Below are 23,501 nucleotides of genomic sequence, written 5' to 3'. Positions count from 1 at the left end.
ATCTATCTGAACTATACATTAAAATTATTAGGTTAGTGCAAAAAATAATTGTGGTTTTTGCATTGTTGGAATTTGCTGTTTGATATTGGAATACATTCTTAAACGTGGTTATGCTATATATCCTTTTAATGGGCATTTCTCACTTTATGTTTTTTGGCTAATGACTTATTGTTTGCTGTTTATTTTGTTTATTTTAGACTATGGAAATGATGTTAGACAAAAAGCAAATTTAAGCGATTTTCTTATTCGAGTCCAAAATGGGTTGTAAAGCAACTGAGACAACTCACAACATCAACAACGCATTTGGCCCAGGAACTGGTAACGAACATACAGTGCAGTGTGGTTCAAGAAGTTTTTCAAAGGAAATGAGAGGCATCAAGATGAGGAGTGTAGTGGCTGGCCATTGGCAGTTGACAATGATCAACTGAGAGCAATCATCGATGCTGATCCTCTTACAACTACATGAGAAGTTGCCGAAGAACTCAACGTTGACCATTCCACAGTCATTCAGCATTTGAAGCAAATTGGAAAGGTGAAAAAGCTCCAAAAGTCAATGCCTCATGAGCTGAGCAAAAATCAAACAACAAAAATCATCATTTTGAAGTGTCATCCTGTCTTATTCTACAAACAATGAACCATTTCTCGATCAGAGAGTGATGAAGAGTGAATTTTATACAACAATCAGTGACAACAAGCTTAGTGGATGGACTGAGAAGACGCTCCAAAGCACTTCCCAAAGCCAAACTTGCACCAAAAAAAGGTCATGGTCACTGTTTGATGGTCTGCTGCCAGTCTAATCTGGTACAGCTTTGTGAATGCTGGTGAAACCATTACATCGGAGAAGTATGCTCAGCAAATCAATGAGATGCACCAAACACTGCAACACCTGCAGCCAGCATTTGTCAACAGAAAGGGCCCAATTCTTCTCCAGGACAACACCTGACTGCACGTCACACAACCAACACTCCAAAAGTTGAATGAATTGGGCTACAAAGTTTTGTCTCATCCGCTATATTCACCTGACCTCTCACCAGCCAACTACCACTTCTTCAAGCATATCAACAACTTTTTGCAGGGAAAACACTTGCACAACCAGGAGGATGCAGAAAATGCTTTCCAAGAGTTCATCAAATCCCAAAACACAGATTTTTACACTACAGGAATAAACTAACTTATTTCTCACTGGCAAAATGTGTTGATTGTAATGGTTCCTATTTTTGATAAATAAAGATGTGTTTCAGCCTAGTTATAATGATTTAAAATTCATAGTCCAAAACTGCAATTATTTCTGCACCAACCTAATTATCAGTGGAACTTTGGAACAATAAAGGCCCTACTCCGCAACAGCCCCAGCATCTTTATATTTTCATGCTACACGGGGTACTGTGATGCACAGACTGACCCACTGACCTAGATATTCTGGTGCATCTTACCTTCTTCATTAAGTCATTCATTTTCACTTTAATTGCTCTATTACATACAAGTCTATTATATTTGAGGATCTTCATAAAAGACCTTTCCAGTTCATTTTAGAAGTTGGGTAAAAAATAAATTCATGAGTGACTCAGGAGGAGCCAAAAACACCGCTTTTTTCCCATCCCATCATATCCCTAAGACAAAATGACTCATTTATATTTCAAACTTATTTGGAATTAAGAAGTAATTATATATTTTGGTATAACTGGCCTCCTGCCAAACTACAGTAAGTCAGAGTAAAATCAAACGAAAGATAATCGGTCAACAAAGCACTCCATCACCTCCTTTGCTAAATTACATCAGGAACAATTTGAAAGCAATACATCTAAAGACAATCCTCTTATAAATGAGCCAGCTAATCAGAAGTTGATTAATGCATTTGATTAGTGCTAAGAAATCATCTGAAAAATAAAATACAGAATCTTGAGTTTATAAAGACGCTTCCCAGTGCCACAGAGGGTCCTCATACATTTTCTTCATTTTGATCCCACAAATCCTATGATTGAGACAGAACTGTAAGGATATTCATTAGATACTAAAATTCACTTATGACCAAAACCACTAAACATAAAAAACCTAAGGAAACTGTCCCTGGGTTCCTGTTAGGAACACCCAATCAGTCCCCAGGTTTCACTCAGAGGAGAATTATGCATATCAATAAAAGTATAAAAAAAATTCATGGCTATATGTTGCCTTTATAACATTAAAAAAAATAAGTGTCAAAATATAACACAACAAACCATGAGAATATAGAAGTGAACCTCCAGAGATAATGATCCCATAAATTCATAGATTTATCCCTGAAAAACGTTAAGCTAAACTCAAACTGTGATACAATCTTTAGCAGCAATTGTCACACTAGTCATGTTTTCACACCTAAGCTGGAAAGAACTAGGTGAAGACTCACGTTTCTAACTCTGAAAAAGAAAGTGGCTATCTTCAGAGAAGAAAAAATTTCTTCCTAGTCAGAAATTTTTTTACTTGTATTAGAAAAGTGATTAATGTTAGGTTATAAAACGTTTTGGTATAGTGAGTAAAATGCTTAAAATATAGTATCAAATGCACTTTCTCAACTTTTATTCCTTAAAAAAAGAAAAACCCTAACTGCAGAGTTAGTTTTCAACTGAGAATGCACAGTGTGGTACATTTGCAAACACAAGCCCAAGATACCTCACTGCTACCACTTTCCCCTACCAGGGAAGGATTCCATGAAGCCTTAGCTGTATTTCTGTTTCTGACTTTTGAGACAGTAGGTAGAAGGATCCATTCCTGGGTCTCAACAGGTCTCCCAGAACCAAAAGTGATGAAGACACTACAGTAACATCCATTCCTACAGAGATTAGAAAACAGAATCACTGTTCTGCCTATCCAACAGTCAGACCTAGGAGAAGAGCAAGCCAAAAGATGTCAACTTCAAAGAGGGGTGATACCTGGCTTCTTGACCCTATGGCCTATGAGAAGAGCTCAAAGGAATGCTTCTTTATATAAAGCAAACACTGAAACTTTTCTAAAATTAGAAACTGTGAACTATATAGCTAATACTTTTACATAACACTTAGCATATTTTCAAAATTTGGTAAATAGATTTCTCATTCATTCTATTTAGGGAACAAAATTAATGAGCAAACTTTTACAATTAATTCTCTGGATGTTCACTATATAAATAATCTATCAATAGATCTGATAGAACAGCTACTGAACAACATTTTTCCCTATATAGTCTTGGGGCAGGGCTCTATGGAAGAATATTTCCAAATACTCTAAGAGGAAATTAAGGTGACTAAATAAAGTATAACAGAAATGTACTGTGGTCATTTTAAAATTCATGAAAACATGAAAGAACTTTTCAGAAACTCAGAGGCAAGAAGATTTTCTAAACAACACACAAAACACTCAAGCCATAAAGAAAACCGATAAATTTAACAAAATAAAATAGAAATACTCCACAGGCTAAAAAAATACCAAACACAAGTTCAAAAGACAAATTAAAATTATCTGCAAAACATATGACTAAAGGCAAATCTTCTTAGTCTTTAAAGAACCCTTTAAATTATAAGACTGAAGCCCAACAGAAAAATGGAAGAAAAGGAAGAGGCACACTCACAGAAAAAGAAATAAATATGACTTTAAAGAAAAAAACTTCTCCTTAGAAGAATTTTCAAATACATACAAAGTAGAGAAGCGATATAATGAGTACCCACCGAAACATCAGCTATTTTCAACAACTATCAACGACGCATGGCCAATTTGTTTGTTTCTACTAACCCCTTTCAAGATTATTTTAAAGCAAGCCTCAGACAACACATCATTTCATATGTAAATACTTTTAACAGGTACTTTTTAAAAATAAAGCCACCATACATTATTGCTACACCTAACAAAATTAACAGTAATTCCTTAATGTCATCTAATAAGAAGTGTTCAAATTTATCCAATAGTCTCAAAGGATGTCTTCTTACAGTTGACTTTGACTCAGGACCCAAATGCTAATCAATGCATCTGGCTGATGTGTCTTTGAGTCTCTTTGAGTGCCACTGTCCTCTTTTTTGTCCTTCCTCTTGTCATCTGTCCTGTAAAATTTCCCATTTTGAATTTTGCTGATTGTGACCCTATACTGTCACTTAATCTGTTCCCTTGTATTTTTTGTTACTGATATTGCTCAAATTACTCTACCTATTATCAATGCCCTTCAGCCAAGACCACCAGGAATATACCTATAATTAAACAAGACAGGCGTATTACTCATTGCAGTGAGTGAGAACACACACCACAGGGCACCATGGGGCATCTCAGTTAGAAGATGGTAAAATCTATTACACACTTTGGCCCTCAGTTTGGTAATTTGGGGGAGAGTCTTCCCCCAAATTCCCCTCTGCATCCAATGTAGAGAAAGGAGGGGTTTCTCCACATTGGATGCTGTGAGGAAGGAGGGTAATTCTGTGGTTATGTATCTCAATAAATCTTACCTAAGGGAGGGGAGCTGAGAATGAAGATAAAACTGTAATGGGTAAAGAAGCAGCAGTCATTCATTTTGGCTAAGTATTTTACAGGTGGCACAGTGGCCTTGGTTTTTGTCTATGCTTTGCCTCATTTTACCATGATCTCGGAGAAACTTTGTTGGAAGTATTCTGTGAGGCCGCTCGTGTTTGGTAGGACAACATGGCCTAGACGTGAGGCTCCCGAACGTCAGGGGCTGCTCATCTTTTTCCTTCCCGCTGGACAATGGGCGCCCCTTCAATTTGGCCAGTTTGTTTCCTGATACAACCCTACTAGTCGTGGAGCTTTTCCTCGCTTTCCTAGTACAAAATGTTCCAGGTTCCTTCTGTACATTTTCCTGTCCCAAGCCTACAATCAGCCACTTCTACAAGGGGCCCTATTATTCCCTTTTAGTTGAAAATGTATTCAGAGCCCAAAATCTGGGCTCTAAGATATTATTTCTAGGTTTTTTGAGTGGACAGAACAACAAGATTTTTTTTTCTTTCTTTTCAGACAGGGTCTCACTCTGTCACCCAGGCTGAATGCAATAGCAGAATCTCACTGCAGCCTCGGCCCTAAGCGATCCTCCCACCTCGACCTTCCAAGCAGCTGGGACTACAGACCAGTGCCACCATGCCCACTAATTTGTTTCATTCTGTTCTTTTTTTTAGTACAGCGAGGTCTGGCTATGTTGCCCAGGTTGGTCTCAAACTCCCGAGCTCAAGTTATCCTCCCACCTCAGCCTCCCAAAGTGTTGGGATTATAGGCACGAACCACGGCACCCGGCTTTTTTTCTCACTTGTTAAAAACCTTGGTTCCTAACAATGTCAACCTAAATATTTAACTGATATATTTTCCTCTTTTTTTTAAATGTATGAAACATTTACATTTCCAAAGCCCAAACAATATAAGGTATTTTCAGAGAATCCTAGATTCTATCCCTCCCTCTTTATGATTTTTCCCCTCAAATAACTGGTTTCATTCGTTTTGGGGTTATCCTTCCTGTTTTCTCCTTTTAAATAACAAATAAAATATATTTATCTGCATCCCTCATTTCTTAGATGAGAGATAGAATATTATACAGCTTGTTCTTCACCATGATTTCTTTCACTAACAATATATCCTGGAAATCAATAACAAATAGACTCAGCTTCATTCATTAATAAAATGCAAATTAAAATTACAGTGAGACTTAATCTACAATTAAAATGACATTTTTTAGTTATCACATTAGTCAAATTCAAAAAATAAGAAAATGCACTGGGTTGGTAAGACTATGAGGAAAAGGGCATAACAATTTGGCATTATCAAAATTTTAAATGCATACTCCCTTTTGCTCACAAAGTGCACTTTCAGTAATTTATCATGTAGGTATACTCACATACTGTCAAATATACATGGACAGTTACTGCAGCATTATATACAATAAAAGACTAGAAAGATCCTTAATTACCATTAAGAGGGGACTTTTGGGTTGGACCGCAATTACTTTTGCATCAACATAATATTAAATGAAGCATGGCATATCCACAGAATAGAATATTATGCAGTTTTAAAAATAAGGTAGATCTACATACATTGGCATGGAATATTCACCAAGACATATCATTAAGTGAGAAATACAAGGAAAGAACCTTGTATTAGAACATTCCTATTTATATAAAAGGACCATTATATATATGCTGCATATATGCTTGAATATGTATGACCACACCCCTGGGAGCTGTGCAACAATGTATCCCCAAGCGTGTACATAGGGCACATTACTAGGAGGCTATATAATCAATTAGTAGCAGAGGATGCCTTAAGGGTGTGAAGCTTAATTTTCATTCTTGGCTCTTTTATACTGTTTAAATGTATTGTTGTGTGCATGTATTAATTTTTCAATTGAGGTATTTTTTAAGAATTCTTCATGAATAACAAAAAGAACTTTAGTAAATAAAATGCCAAGTAATTCTTTCCAATATTAGTCTGGAATTTACCAGTGCTTCTAAAGCATCAGAATCAACACGGTCAGCCCTATCAACTGCCACAAGTTAAAACACTGCAATTGACCACATAGAAAAATAACTCTCAATACCTCAATCTGCAGACAGGATCATACCTTCATGTTTTAAAGATAAAGATGAGGTCAGTCTTTAAACAGCAATAGTCTCTAGTCTTTAACGTACTACAGTCTCTAAAAGACAAGTAACTGAAAATGAATATTGACATCAAGTTCTTACATTAATATGATCACTTATTTTTGCTCAATTAATCCTAAATGAGTAATCCATACCACGAAGAATCAATTAACCATTAACTAGAATTTATAGCTCTTATGTATAAATGAACTAATATATTACAATTAATGCCATCAATATTCAAGCATCTATGTGGCAAGCTATATGCTGGGTAATTTAAACACATCATCTCTAATTCTTACGATAACCATAAAACAAAGGTGTAATGATACTGACTGTATCATTATATAAGGAAACCAAGGATAAGGGAAATTAAATAATTTGTCCATGGCCTTACAACCAGTAAGTTGCAAGGAAAGTGTAATTTTTGTAAAAATGCCTTTTGCTAATTAAAAGAGAGCACATACTGCAGAATAAATCATGTGCAAAACAAGAAGTCTTAAGGTGGAAAAACATTTGCTTTAGTGACTAATAACATAGCCATAAATATAAATGCCATAAAAATAGTATAAAAGATCAAACCGAAACATACTTACATCTTACTATAAATACATATCCCATGGCCTAACTCTGTCAAGTGAAAAGAAATATGACTTCCAAAAATCCAAAGGACAAAAGTAATGAAATAAATCACTGATGTAAATAAAACATCTTCAGAAAAGTTTTTAGTTTTTTTTAATACACTAACACAAATTCAGTTGAAAAAAACTTGATGTATAAGCCACTGAAGAACATATGAAAAAAGCTAAAAAAAAAAATACATATATAATAATGGTGCACTTAATGAGACTATCTTCTAGATTCTAGTCCAAAACCCTGAAGATTCTAAAGTCTGTTTCTTCTGTAATCTCAGGGTTCGAATGATGGCATTTGTGTTATCATTTCTTACTAATTGACCCAAACAAAATCAACTACTCAAGAATCTAATTCTGCCTATATGCAAAAGAAAGTAAGGCAAAAATCCCAGTCAGCACCGAGGAGTGTTAAGAGCACTGGACTGACTATACACCCTTGTACACAACTCACAGCAATTGTGATACTGTATAACCATTAGTTGTGTATATGTCAATCTCTTGTGACACAGTTTGTGAGGATCTCCAAATCAGGGACCCTGTCTTACCATGGTATCCCTTCATTCTGACGTATCTGCCACATGATGTGAAACCAACTGATAGTTCTTAAGAATGGGCTGAATTAAAGTCATGGTCCAGGTCTACCTGTTGGGAACTTAAGACCTTGAGACCCAACTTCTCCAGGTTTTTTTTTTCCTTACCTGTAAAATGAAAGGCTTGGATTAAAGTCAAAGCCAGGCATTTTACCCCCTGGTTTGTAGGGAAAGGAGCAGAGTTCAGTTTATTAATATAACCAGTATGAACCACAAATGATCTATTCCAATAACCAGTAGATGTACATTTTTCAGTCTAAGGTAATCCACATGTATGTATGCTGCTAATGGAACCTGTTGCCAAGAAAATGTAAAAGGGCTTGAAAACCCTCTTAACCATCCTGCTTAATACAGAAGGAAGAGTCTCTGAACAAAATGGAAGAAAAAGAAAAAACATTTTGAGTTAAAAATAAATCAGAGTGAACATTAAAAGGTTAATGAACTCAAAAGACAACTAAGCCAATTTAAAAATGGGTAAAGGATTTGGTCAGACATTTCTCCAAAACAGATAAACAAATGGCCAACAAGCAAACAAAAAGATGTGCAACACCATTAGCTGTTAGGGAAATGAAAGTCAAGACCACAAGGAGATACCACTTCCTACCCACTAGGATGTATATAAACAAAAAGACAGTAACAAGTTTTGGTAGGATCTAGAGAGATCTGAATCCTTACATATTGTTAGTAAGAACATAAAACAGTATAGCCACTTTGGGGAAGTTTGGTAGTCCCTAAAAAACTTAAAAGAATTACCTAGGCAAACTCAAGAGAAATGAAAACACATATCCACACAACTTGTACATAAATGTCCATAGCAGCACTATTCATAACAGTCAAACAGTAAAAGCAACCCCAAAGTCTTTCAACTGATGAATGGATAAATCAAATATGGTACATCTATACAATGGAATATTATTCAGCAATAAAAAGAAATAAAGTATTAACACATGTACAACAGGGATGAACCCTGAATACATGTTAAGAAACCAGTCACAAAAGACTATATATTGTATGATTCCAGTTATGTAAAATTTCCAGAATTGATAAATTTACAGACAAAACGATTTGTGGTTTCTTAGGGATCGGATAGGGAATGGAAAATGACTGTTAATGAGTAGGGGGTTTCTTTTAGCACTGATGAAAGCATTCTAAAATTAGATTATGGTGATGGTTACAGTCCTGTGCATACACTAAAAACTACTGAATTATACCTTTTAATGAATGAATTGTATGGTACATAAATTATATCTCACTAAAGCTGTTTGATTTTTAAAAAGGGGGTTAATGAGAGGAACAATGTGATAATAAGGATAACAAAGAATAGCTACAATTGATTATAGCATTCTGTGGAAACCAAACTAGATCTTTTCAAAGAAGGGTTAAAAGCACCTCAAAGCAGGCCACTAAGAACACAAAGAAACCAGCAAATGATAGATTTTCTGTTCTGTCATGCAGGGTTGTTCCTGACTCACTCTTCTTAGAGACACAAACATATTACATAAACCTGATATAGTAATTTGGAATGTATGCCACTTTCCAAGATGGAAGACAGAATTTGCCGAGACTACAACTCACTGATCTTGAATGACTTCTGCTGATTCATGAAACTCTATGCTGTGTATGTGATTATTAAAAGTTCAAGTACAAAACTGAAGGGACAAGTAAGATGAATAGTATGTGCAGATGACTTTCAAAAATGGAATTTGCTCCTTTCTGTAGGAGATAGCTAATTTTTTTTTAAATGGAATTGGTGTCCTGTACCATGACTTACTAAAGAAAGCATGATGAGCTCCTGGCAAGGGACAGAGTATACTATACTAGTAAGATCAGAGGCTGGGCGCGGTGGCTCACGCCTGTAATCTCAGCACTTTGGGAGGCCAAGGTGGGTGGATCATTTGAGGTCAGGAGTTCAAGACCAGCCTGGCCAACATGGTGAGACCCCGTCTCTACTATAAATACAAAAAATTAGCTGGGCGTGGTGGCATGCGCCTGTAATCCCAGCTACTTGGGAGGCTGAGGTGGGAGAACTGCTTGAACCCAGGAGGCAGAGGTTGCAATGAGCTGAGATAACGCCACTGCACTCCAGCCCAGGCAACAGAGTGAGACTCCATCTCAAAAAAATAAAAAATAAAAAAATCAGAAGAACAGGTGATCTTGGACTTGCCTACGTGATCAACAAAACTATCTTTCAGCAGCAGCTAAGTTCTAGATGGCATATTCGAACTGGGGACAACATAAAGCTGGGAGATGTTATGAATATTTTAGATAACAGAATCCAGATATAAAAAGATTCTAACAAGCCTCAATACAACTACAAAAGTAGGTAGAGATCTAGCAAACCACAGTCAGAATGAAAATCAGAAAACATTCAATTTAAATCCTTCATTTCACAAATGAAGCTGAGTCAAGAGGGATTTAAGAATATGCCCAAGTGCCGAAGGCTCATTAAAGATAACCTAAGGTGGAGAATACTGGAATCCTAACTCCCAGGCTTGTGCCCACCAGACCCAATGCCACCTGCTACTACGTGTATAGATTACCATATGAAAAAAGAAAAAGAAGCCTTGATCCCTACCTCACAACACACAAACAAATTCCTGGGGACTTTGACCTAAATCTGAAAGGCAAAATACTAAAGCTTCCAGAAGATAACATAAGAAAATAGCTTCATCGCCCTGGAGTAGCAAAAACTTCTTAAACACAAAAAAACACTACCCATACAGGAAAAGATGGATACATTGGAATTGATTAAAATTTAGAATTCCAGTTCATCAAAAACACATTACAAGTGAAATGACAAGCTGTAAGACAGGAAGATATTTTTATAATTCACATATTCGACAAAGGATTCAAATCCAGATACCTTATAAACTCCACATTTCAATAAGAAAAAAGACAATCCAATCTGTTTAAAATGGACAAAAGACTTGAAGAGGAACTTTATAACAGAGGGTATCCAAATGGCCAACAAGCATATAAAGAAGTACTCAAATTATCAGTCATTAGAGAAATGCCCATGAAAACCACACTGAGATCTTCTATACAGCCGCTAGTGATTAATTTTTTTGTAGTATTTAACTGACAATATCAAGGGAAGCAAGGCTGCAGAGTAACTGGAACTTTCATATGTTGGTAAAAGTATAAATAGGTACAACAAGGATGAAAAACAGTTTGGCAGTGTCTATTAAAATCAGACACGTGGCCAGGTGCAGTGGTTTACGCCTGTAACCCCAGCACTTAGGGAGGCCAAAGTAAGTGGATCACTTGAGGTCAGGAGTTGGAGACCAGTCTGGGCAACATGGAGAAACCCCATCTCTACTAAAAGTACAAAAATGAGCCAGGCCTGGTGGCAGGCACCTGTAATCCCAGCTATTCATGAGACTGAGGCAGGAGAATCACTTGAACCTGGGAGGCAGAGGCTGCAGTGAGCCAAGATCACACCACTGCACTCCAGCCTGGGTGACAACGTGAGACTTCGTTTCAGAAAAAGAAAAAGAAATATAGCTACATGCATATACATTTTGACCAGGAATTCTACTCCTACATATATACCCAACCAAAATGAATATATAAGTATGCCAAAGGATACATACATATACATATGTATATGATTATAGCAACATTGTTCATAATTGCCTCAAAACAGAAACCATTCAAATACCTAAAATAGAATGAATAAATGAATTTTGCTATGTAATTTGTGGTAGTTTTAAAAAATGACCACAAATTCTTTGACACACCTCTCATAAAGATATGAGGTCTATGTCCCCTCCCCTTCAATCCAGGCAGGCTGTGTCTTTGTCAAGCAAGAGAATATGGTGGAGGTGAGATTATATGACTTCTGAAGATAAGCCACTCTCAGGAAGCTTCCTCTGGACACGCAGCCAACATGCTGTGAAAATCCAAAACCTCCTGACCCCACATATAGGTTTGGTCAATAGTATCAGATGATCCTAGCCTTCTAGACTTTCCAGTCAAGGTACCATACACGTGAGTGGAGAAGCCTCTAAATGATTCTAGACCCCAACCATTATAGGGCAGTGATAAGCCATAACCACCAAATTCCCAATCCACAGAATCCATGAGCATAATAAAATGGCTGTTATTTTATACCACTAAGTTTGGAGTGGTATGTTATGCAATAACCAATAATCAAAACTAGTGTATTATGTAGGGATAGATAACCACAACTATAGAGCTATTTTTAAATATAACAAACTACATGCAACAACATGAATGAATCTCAGATACAACATTGAGTAAAAGAAGTCAGGCAAAAAAAAAAAAAAAAAGTCCAGAAGGCATTATTCCATTTACACATGAGTTCAAAACCAGGTAAAACTATAGTTATGTAAGTCAGAATCGTGGTTACCTTGGGTGGGAGTAACTACTGTCTGCAAGATATCCTCACATAATCTGGGCTTCTGGGGTGCTAGAAAATGAATACCTTGATCTGGGTAGTGGTGATTACAGGGTGTTCACTTTGTAAAACTTTAAAAATCATTGAGCTTGATGCTTGTGCACCTTTTTGTTACACTTCAAAAAATTTATTTTAATCAGTGGAACTTGGTAACCCAAAGAGGCAAGGGTATGAGGGAGAAATAAAGGATGACCTCCAAGTCTCGAGGAATGACTGACCAGGCAGTTACACGAACTGAACAATTAAACAAAAACGGGGCAGAAAGCAGGGACCATGTCTTATTCATTTTTTATTCAAGTATCTACCACAGTATCTACCACAGAGTCACTCCAGCATTACAAGACACTCCTATTATTTTCATCCTAACTTTTTGGCCACCACTTCTTGGTCTCCTTTCTTACTTCCTTTCTGCCCAGCTGCCTCTTAATATTGGTATTACCCAGGCTTCCATACTCAATCTCTTTTCAATCTCGCACACACACACACACACACACACAGAGAGAGAGAGAGAGAGAGAGTCCAATCTCACACACACACACACACACACACACACACACAGAGAGAGAGAGAGAGAGTCCAATCTCACACACACACACACACACACACACACACACAGAGAGAGAGAGAGAGTCCAATCTCACACACACACACACACACACACACACACACACACACAGAGAGAGAGAGAGAGAGAGAGAGAGAATGACTTCTTTCTCTTGTATTTCCAGTCTCGGTGCATAGCATCATCACATACACGTTCTTTTAGGCTAGAAGCTTCCAATTAAACCAAGAATTAGGATTGCAAAATATCTTTAAAAGTTGCAGTTAGCTAAATTCAATAAAAAGAAAATTAACGAGACAAACATACGCTCCCATGGTTGGACCCCAAAACTAATGCATACAAACAGGATGAAAAGACATAGCTTAGATAGATGCAGGGATTTTATTCAACTTTATGTTCAATGTATGATGTGGTCACAAAATGATATAGCCAATACTAATAATATAGTATGTAGAAGAAGGAAGGTGATATCTTCCCTTAACTCACAGAAGAAAAGTGTTATATCTAGAACAAGAGATACAACTCTATTTCTCACGTATCAAGCCATGTCTGGAGCACAGAATTCAATTCAAAGCACTACAGTTTAAAATGAAATTTCTTTAAAAAGAGGAAAGCCACCAATGTGGTAAACTGACATGAAACCATGCCATGTAAGGAACAGCTAATGAACTGGAGATGTTTCAAACCAAAAAGACTGAGAATACTTGATGACTATTTTCACATATTTGAAAGGATATTGCGTGGAAGAGGGATTCAGCCTGTTCTACATTTCTCCAAAAGGCAGAAGTGAGTAGAAGCAACAAGTAGACTTCCACTCAGTGTAAGAAAGAACCCTCTAACGGTCAAAACTTTAATAAAAATAGGATATGCTGTCTCTAGAGCAATGGTTCTCAACCCGAGATGATTTTGTCTCTGTAGCCAGAGATGCTACTAAACATCCCACAGTGCAGAGAACAAACAACGACCCATGTAAAATGTCAACAGTCCCATAGTTGAGAAATTCTGCCCTAGAGGTAGTGAGTTTCTCTGTCATTGGAGGCATTTCATTATAGACCAGACCATGTGATGATGTCACAAGAATGGTGGGCCAGGAATGGTGGCTTGTCATTCTAGCTACTCAGGAGGAGGATCATTTGCGCCCAGGAAATCAAGGTGGCAGTGAGCTATGATCACACCACTGCACTTCAGCCTGGTTGACAGAGCGAGAAGGAAGGAAGGAAGGAAGGAAGGGAGGGAGGGAGGGAGGATGATGGGAAGTGAGAGTGAATTGAAAAAAGTTTTCTGTTTCAGATACCTCTCCAGAAAAAAATATCTTCAGATATATTAAAGTGAAAATGATGATGATGACAAACATTTATTGAACACTTACTGTGGGCCAGACATTACACCAAATGACTCATGTATACATTTTGCAGTTAATTCTCTCAACAACTCTAAGATAGGTATTACTTTACCTTGATTTGATGCTAAATTGAATTGCTCTAATGTCACACAGCAGTCAATGTTTGAACTAGATCTACCTGATCCAATTTTATATGTCACTGTCCAAAGCATAAACATCAAATAACTTTCAAAGCTTTCAAACTCTGGAAAAGAAATGAGCAAGCACATATTCCACAAGTATCAGGACAATGTCTGAACAGGTTTGTACTCACTGTAAACCTAGCTGGCTAGGAGAAAGAGGAAAGGATTATTTGAAGTAGTCCTGTGATGAAGAAGAGAACAATTATCCTGATTGTCCCCAATTGCCTACTTCTGTAAGAGCCAAGAAGCTCTTATATACCCATAGAAGCTGGGATTAATGATGACATCCCTTTATCCATAGGCGTGAAAGCTCAGGATGGACAGACGTTTGAACATCCCCGACTGGGAATCCTGCCCTTAACAAATACACTAGATGCAGATACATGGTTTCTTGGCTGCCTATACTCACGCCCATCTGTCAGGATGGCAGTTTGCCTGCTCACATGTTGGTCAAACTGTCACTAGGGCATAGGTGCCAAGCAATGATAGTTTTAAATGGGCAGCTTGCACAGCACTATAAGAGCTTGCTCTTCTGCAGAAAAAAAAAAAATCTCTGTGATAATACTGAAGGGCTGCAATCACAAGTGAAATATTCTTGGTCAATCTCAACATTTCAGTGGAAAAAAGATCTAGACAAGTAGAAAAGAATCAGAAAAAGGAAGTTAAATCAAACAGAAAAGGTACTTTAAAAACATTTGAGTTGTTGCATGAAAGCTTTTAACACTGCCCTTCTTTCATTAACACGTGTCAATGGTAACCTCTTACACTGTAAAATCCTTGGCCCAACAAGTCAGCAATGATTTTTTTCTTAATGGGATGATACATTTTTCCATGTTCTAATTAGGAACAGAAATGCATTGATTTCTAGTAGTTCGACACTATACAGGTTCTATTTGTTGACTGATTGTTTTTAAAATGACTTAAGTCCAATCTACAGCCATGATAATCTTTTAAATGCACAAAAGAAAGCAGAAACCAAATGAGATCCCCACAGATAAATGGTGGGGGAGGGGAAGGGTATAATTTGCCGGGAGAAAGAAACCAAGAACTGAAGCAGGCACTAACAAAATGGAAAGTGAGTACTTTCACTCATGAATTTAACAGGACTCAAGGGCAAACACACAGATCTGCCATCTTTCACATCCCCCCGACTATAAGCAAAATGTTCCTATACTACATCTAGGTTTCTAGTGTATCCTTTGATATCTCACATGAAATACATGTCCTTACTGTCTGGAAATTCTTCCCTAAGACCAAAACCTTAAAGCTGCAATTTGAGCCATTTGTTCTTATACAGTCCTCAGGATTTTGAAGAACAGCTGGTCACCATCATTTTCTGTATAGTTCTTCACATACAAGTATCAGGACATACTGATCTAATAACCCCTGAGTCTCCTCTTTGCCATGATAAATAAATCTGATCCCATTAACTTTTCCTCATTGGACCGATTTATGAACTCTTTATGTTTTTATCATTTCAGTTGCTCAACTCTTGGACTCTTTTCAGGCCTGGTAAGAAATGTCACCCACATCAACAATAAGCCAATGGAAACTACTCTTTTTCCCACATGTATAACTTAATAACAGTAGCATAAATATGAAACAGTTTGGAAGTCCTGCAGACTTCTCCATATCCATCACTGAGGACAGTAGCAAACTTTGAAATCTACCACTGCCTTCTAGAAAATACTAGGAATTTATAACATTCTGAAATAACACCACTTTTTTAGCTTTCTGGCAGATATTTGTAATACAAAGTAGTAAGTCAAGGGTCATGATTATATTCCATTCTTCCTACCAACGTATCACCGCCAAAAATCGTCCTAAAACAACTTCTCTTTAATACCATTTCTATCATACCATTTTCCTGCTTAAGAATATACAGCACCCTCCTAATGGCCAATGAAACTGACTACAAATGCTTCAATCTAGCCAGAAGTTTATACACTCTTTCTTTTTCATGAACCAATGATTCTTCCTTTACTTCTCTACTTCCCTTCACTTGCATAACTCCCCAAAACGGCCAGTTCTTACTTATTTTCTCTAGAACAGATCTTTGCCCATGTTATTCTCTAAAATGTTTGCCCACTTTTTCCAGACTCCAGCCATGTTATACCTTCAATAAACCTGTATTTATTCATACTTAATTGCTCATTCATTTCTTCCAGTCTTTGTTTTGATATCTAATTTACAGTATATGGCCAAGTGATTTTGATTTTTAAAACTTATTCAATGGAGAAAGGGTAGGCTTTTCAACAAATGGTTTTGGAACAACTGGACATCCATAGACAAAAGGAAAAGAAAAATGTACCAAGATCTAAATCTCACATCCTGTGCAAAATGAAACCAAAAGGATCTAAATGTAAGACATATACGGGTAAAACACTTAGAAGAAAAGAGAACATCCTCCTGACCTAGAGTTAGGCAGAGAGTTCTAAGAAAGGCACTAAAACACGATCCATATATTGAGAAGTTAGACTTTATCAAAATTTAAAACTTTTTAGATGCTAAAGACACTAGAAGAGAATGAAAAGACAAGCCAGAGACCAAGAGAATATATTTACAAATCATATATTTGGCAAAGGATTTGTATACACAACATATAAAGAATGCTCTAAAATCAGTAAGAAAACAAACCAATCACAAAACAGGTGAAAGGTTTGAACAGACAAATCACCAAAAAAAAAAAAAAAAAAAAACATAAATGGTAAATAAGCACATGAAATCATCAGCCATTAGGATGAAAATTAAAGCCATGAGGAGATACCAGTACACACAAAAAATATCACCGATACCAAATGGTAGTAAGGATGTGAAGAAACTCTCTCTCAAATACAGTAGCCCCCACTTCATCTGTGAGGGATACATTCCAAAGCCCTCAGTGGATACCTTAAACGATGGAGAGTATGGAGAGTATCAAACCCCACATAAATATGCTTTTTCCTATATATACATTAGATATACATACGATAAAGCTTAATTTATAAATTAGAGGCAGTTAAGAGATTTACAACAATACTTAAAGTAATTATAACAATAGGCCAGCAGCCGGGCACAGTGGCTCACTCCTGCAATCCTAGCACTTTGGGAGGCCGAGGCAGGCGGATCACCTGAGGTCAGGAGTTCGAGACTAGCCTGGCCAACATGGTGAAACCCTGTCTCTCCTAAAAACACAAAAATTAGCCAGGCATGGCGGCAGGCGCCTGTGATCCCAGTTACTAGGAAGGCTGAGGCAAGAGAATCGCTTGAGCCTGGGAGGCGGAGGTTGCAGTGAGCTGAGATCACACCATTGCACTCCAGCCTGGGGGACTAGATCGAGACTTGTCTCAAAAAAAAAAAAAAAAAAAAATGCCAGCATCACTAGTCTTGCACTTCGGGTCATTACTAAGTAAAATAAGGGATTCTTGAACACAAGCACCAAGATACCAGACAGTCAATCTGATAACCAAGAGTGACTAACTAGCTGGTGGGTGGTATATACAGTGTGGACACGGTGGACAAAGGGATGATTCACATCCCACCTGGGACAGAGTAAGAGGGCTCAAGATTTCATCATTATATGACCCAACAGTTGCACTTCTCGGCATTTATTCTAGAACAATTAAAACTTACAGTCACACACCAACCTGTACATTAATGTTCATAGCAGCTTTATCTGCAATCACCAAAAACCAGAAACAACCCACATGGCCTTCCATGGGTAAATGGTTAAATGTGATACAGTCAAAAAATGGACAAGCACTGTACAATTATCAAAAGCAGGAAAGTGACACTAATACAATATTCATCATTGAACTAATTATTGAAATGTCAGCTTTTACATTCTTTTGTGTGTCTAATTCTAGGACATTGTGTCATATGTACAGATTCATGTAACCATCACCACAAACAAGACACTGAACTGTTGTATCATCTCAAAGAAAGTCAGCCCTAACCCCAGCAAAACCGGTCTGTTCTCCATTTCTATAATTCTATCATTTTGAGCATGCTATATAAACGGAATCATACAACCTGAGACTGGCATTTTCCACTCAATACAATGCCCTTAAACTCCATCCAAGTTGTTGCATGTACCAAGTTTGTTTCTTTTTTTGATGGTGGTGTTCTACCGCAAGACTATCACATTTTACTTAACCATTCACCCATTGAAGGACATGTGAGTTGTTTCTGATTTTTAGCTACTATAAACAAGGCTGCTACGAGCATTCATGTACAGGTTTTTTTGTAAGTTTTCATTTCTCTAGGATAAAGGCTCAGGAGTGCAACTGCTGGATTGTGTGTCAAGTGTATGTTTAACTTTTCGAGAAATTGCCAAACTAATTTCCAGCAATCATTTTAGATTCCTACCAGCAACATATGAAAGATAAATTTTACAATCAGCATTTCTAAAGTATTTTCTGCAAGTCTGAAAAAACAAGATTAAACTTCTTAAATGTTATAATCTGAACTTATTAAAAAATGAATCTTAGAACTTTTTTCCTGATTCCCAAATAACAGATTTGTTTTATTACCTCTAAGAAAAAAATGTATACAGCTGACCCTTGAACATGAGTGTGAACTGTGCAGGTCCACTTATACACAGATTTTCTCCTGCCTCTGCCACTCCAAGACAGCAAAACCAACCTCTCCTCTTGTTGTTCCTCCTGAACCTACTCAACACCAAGACAATGACGATGAAGACCTTTAAGATGGCCCACTTCCGCTTCATGAACAAGAAATATATTTTCTCTTTCTTAGGGTTTTCTTAATAACATTTTATTTTCTCTAGCTTATTGTATTGTAAGAATATAGCATATAGTACATATAACATACAAATATGCGTTAATCAATTGTTTATGCTATTGGTAGGGCTTCTGGTCAACAGGCTGAGTCGTTGTGCTTTTGAGGAGTCAAAGCTTATACATGGATTTTTCAACTGCGTGGGGGTCAGCACTCCCAACCCCTGAGTTGTTCCAGGGTACACTGTAATTACATATAATCTCTATGTTGATAGCTGTTGCCAAATTATATAGTAAACTGCAATAAAGTGTGAAAAAAGCAACTCTAAAGACTACAGTAGAAACGGTAAACGTTTCTTTCCCTATGTTTTCCAGACACAATCTATAAAGACTTAAGGTCTAACAGTTCTAACACTTAATATTGTGAAATGCAATCACAATGCATTAATACTTAGTGTCATCAAATGATGACTTTTCTTTAGCTGTTACTTGATAAACAGTTTAAGAAAAGCAATTAACCTGAAATAAAGCTATGGTTATCTTAGCTATGTCTAAAGTCATGGTTTAATTTTAGATATAAATGACAATTAGATAATGCAATCTCTTTTGGATTCTTAAAGCAAGTATCTAAGTCTAGAGCAGACATATCTGCCGACATACAAACACCCAGACAGACGGTCCTCAAAAAGAAAAGAAAATACACAGAAAGAAATTATAAGGTCCTCGAAACAGTAGAATGGGGCTGCTGGTGTTCCTAATGACTTTCAGTTCTCATGTTTAGTCCCCTAGAGGACCAACTATATTGTTCCTGATCTGAGCTCCACAAGACACGTGTCCTTCCATTATCAGTATAATATTTGCTTTAAAAGTGTATGACAGAACATTCCCAAATCTCAAATTACCTTGCAATTTAATTATTACTTCATCTAGTGTATCTTCCCATTTAATGAATAAGACTTACCAATAAACATTTTAGTATACACATTTAATATTCATCTTCAATATTTGCCAGTGTGAACAGTATCTACCTTAATTTTCAAATCCTAGAGCACTGGTTCCCATCCTATGGGCAAGAGACCCATAGAGAGATAGGAGTAACTGCAAAGAATCATCAAAATCCATGTACTTACCTAAAGACTAAATAAATATGATTCACAAACATATATTTTTCCAAGCTGACAAAGATGCTGTGGCTAATAAAATTCTTAATAAATTTCCTGAAGAATGTCGGTAAAAGTAGAGCAGTTTCTTCTCATTAGTATTTATTGATGAATACTAAAAATCTAACTCCTAATATGGGAGAAGGGCCATCGCTCATACCTCTCTAGATTTTCTAGAGAGCTTTTCTTTTTCAAAGTGTTGCCCATATGCCATTCAGGACAAGAGTAGTAGGATGTGCTTGAATTTGAGTGCAAAGATTTAAGACAACATTGGGAGAGATGGAGCAGGAGTAATTGGGAAAGTGCATGAAATTACTTCAAAACAGCAACTTTGGAATGCTGGGTGCTTAAATATCATTCAAGCACCAAAGGGAAAAAAACCGAAAGGACACAGCTCTCTGCATCTTTATAACGGCAATGAGAAATAGATTCACAGGAATTTTCATCAAAGGAGCCAAACTTATCCTAGGGTAAAATTCCATCTTGGTTACAACACCTACCTAAATGTTTTATTAGGGTTCTATCACCCTTTTAAATTAATCTTGCACCTTTATTAAACATTTTCTACATTTTAACATTAATAGTACAGTTTTTCAAATGTGCCCTACACATTTATTGGATTATTCTGTGCTGGATGCTAGATAAGGTTTAAAAAAAAAACAAAACAGACGCATATTAATTTAAAACAAAGAAAACTTGCTTCAGCAAAACACTACAATAGCAAGAATAGACTTTGCACCTAGCACAATTCCTTGCAAAATAGGGGGCACGTGATCTCTGGTGAATAAATGAGTCCATTCCTTCTCCGAAAAATAACCCTGGCAAGCATGTAAAATATCCTACCAGTCTGAAAAATATTCTCCAGTCCTATTCAGTTACCAATCCATTCTCAGAACCCATCAAGAGCAATTTTCATGAAAGCCTCACTCACACGCACAAAGAGGCAGCATTTAATTCCCATTAGGCTCACTGCCTGATCTATGGAGATATAAGCATTTGCACATTTGCATAAATTCAGGAGACATCCTTCATTTGATATAAGGTAAATCTTAAAGCTTCGCTTCATTTCCAAGTAAGTTTTATTTTCAAATCAAAATTATTTTAAAGTTTTATTTTCAAATCACAATCCTAATCATAGTACATTATATCTTATTAGGGATGCTTTTAAGAAAAAAACTATAGCTGTCAAAATTAAAATCTTGTTTTTTCATTTCTAGACATCTGGGACATTTCACTTATATATTTATTATTATTTCACATTAGTTCTCAAAGTTAAAAAAAAAAGCTGGCCTATTTCCTTTAAGAAATTTAATTTTAGGGTCTGTCAACATTTTGAATGCATTACTGTTATTTTTAAAATATACACTTGCATACTGGAATAAAACTTAGCATAAGCTTTCCATATAACCATTTCCTGGGCACTTACTAACTTACTATATGCCAGGCTCTATGCTTAACACATTACTCCATTATCTCATTTGTTTAACAAATATCCTCTCATAATTTTTGCAGCACTGAGCATAACAAGAAGCCACTGCACTATAAAGCTGGTATTTGTACTAGATACCAGAACTAAATTGACAGTAACGCCTAACACAAGTTTATTGTTATTAAATTCAAGTTGTGTTACTGTATTAACACAGAATCTGATCAGCAATGTTGAGATGTAGAGAATACCATCTGTGGTAGCATCAACAGAGAAAGCTATTATTAAGTGACTAAGTTACATTCCCTTCTATAGGTAACAGATGAACATAATAATATCCACCCAGAAATTTAATTCCAATCACTACATGCCATTTTGAAGAACATAAACGTAACCTACATAAAATGACTATATAAAGAAACCTTGCTTCCTTCTGAAAACGCTTCAAAATTCTAGATTAAATTCTCCCCCAAAGTATCATGCTCAGCATGTCATAAAGAAAGGTGCCTTTATTGTGAACTCTTGAAAATAAATGCTGCCCTACATTTTTTTTACTCTTTTGAATTTCAGATTCAACAGATGGGCAATTCCAGTTTTTTAAAAAAAAAAAGAAAGAAAAGAAAAGAAAAGCACACGCACAATAATTAATGAGGTTCTTCAACAGTTCCCTAAAACATCCTCCCAGTAGCAAAACTGGTGTTTCCAAGTTGTTCCAAGAAAGGGACACAGGAGAGGGAAGGCAAGAGCCTATACAAAGGAAAACAAAAATGGGTGACTCGAAAGAAAGGACATCAGAAAAATGGGTGGCCTCAACAGGAACCTATAGTCTGACTCTGCTGCTGTCTGTCGAATTTTAATTCAATCACCTAAGAGTTTTGACACGAGAACCAAAATACTATTTCGGTGGTAGGAAAAACTATGCGTTGCCCTTGAATGGAGCTGCATCAGTAAAGGATGCCACCCTGCCAGGTAGGGACAGACCAGAGGAGGAACTGTCAAACGGGATACGAAAGTCCTCTGCAAAACCCACAAGCGGCTCTAACTGCCTTGCACCAGACAGACCCTCAAGTACAAGACCACGGGGCCTCCCCGCGACGTGACAGGGAAATAACGGGCGGCCTCGCGGTCCCCAGGCCTGGCTGCTATCCTCAGGGGTCAGCCTCCCTCTTCCCTCTCAGGTCTCAAGTCAAAGGTCACATCCTCTGAGATGCCCTCCCGGATCACCTAACCTAAAGAGCCTCGCGCCCATTCCTCTAGCCCGCAATTGCCTGTCCCGTTTCTAAGACAGCATGTCCGTATCCGCAAAGCATCGCAGCTGCGTGTGTTGTTTCCCTTCTAGACAGAGCTCCGCGGGGCAGGGGCCTCGCCTGCGGTGTTCACCCGGAGCCCCGCCTGACAGACCCGGCTTCCCGGCGAGGCCCGAGGCGGCGTTTGCGAGCTCGGCCGCGACACCACGCGCGTCCAGAACGTAGAGCTCAGATGGGGGCGGGCCTGGCCAGTCCAGGCATCCCCGCGATCGCCGGCAGGGCCTGAGCGAGACAAGCAAAGAGTGAACGCCCGCGCAGGCGGAAGCCACGCGGCGGAGCGCGGTCCGGCTGGGCGGCCGGGGATGACGGCGCCTTCCGCACCCCGGCGGACCCACAGACCGCCCGGAAGACCCAGTGCCAGCACAGCCCCCGGCCGCCCTCCTCCGCGCCCCCAGCTCGGCGCGCGAGTCCTCGAGGCGTGTCGCCTGCGGCCTCCCTACCCTAAGCCGCAGACCCGTCACCTTCTGCCCAGTACGAACTTCCCGCCGCTTTCGCCGACTCGCAACTCGGGAGCGGCGCCGGCCCCTTCGCACCCTGCAGTATGGAGCCTTCCCATTGGCTCGGAGGCGACGGGGAGGGGCGGG

General features: G+C 37.8%; 1 protein-coding gene across 10 annotated transcripts in view; it reads right to left on the bottom strand.

Moving 5' to 3' along the window:
- VRK1 (VRK serine/threonine kinase 1) overlaps positions 1-23,501 on the bottom strand; it is an 85,237-nt gene extending 61,736 nt beyond the window's left edge. For 6 of the 10 annotated variants that reach the window (XM_017857977.1, XM_017857985.1, XM_017857983.1 and 3 more), the window contains exon 1: positions 23,358-23,501. The gene's annotated coding sequence lies outside the window, so the exon portion shown is untranslated. Of the gene's footprint in view, positions 1-22,249; positions 22,358-22,591; positions 22,614-22,839; positions 23,171-23,357 lie in introns of those variants that run through there. The other 4 variants (XM_017857979.1, XM_017857981.1, XM_017857978.1 and 1 more) reach the window with 4 other exon arrangements.

The sequence above is a fragment of the Rhinopithecus bieti genome, unplaced genomic scaffold (assembly GCF_001698545.2).
Source record: "Rhinopithecus bieti isolate Rb0 unplaced genomic scaffold, ASM169854v2 scaffold_41913, whole genome shotgun sequence".
Classification (NCBI taxonomy): Eukaryota; Metazoa; Chordata; class Mammalia; order Primates; family Cercopithecidae; genus Rhinopithecus; species Rhinopithecus bieti.
Note: the sequence above shows the minus strand (reverse complement) of the source record. Positions and strands in the feature narration are given on the sequence as shown.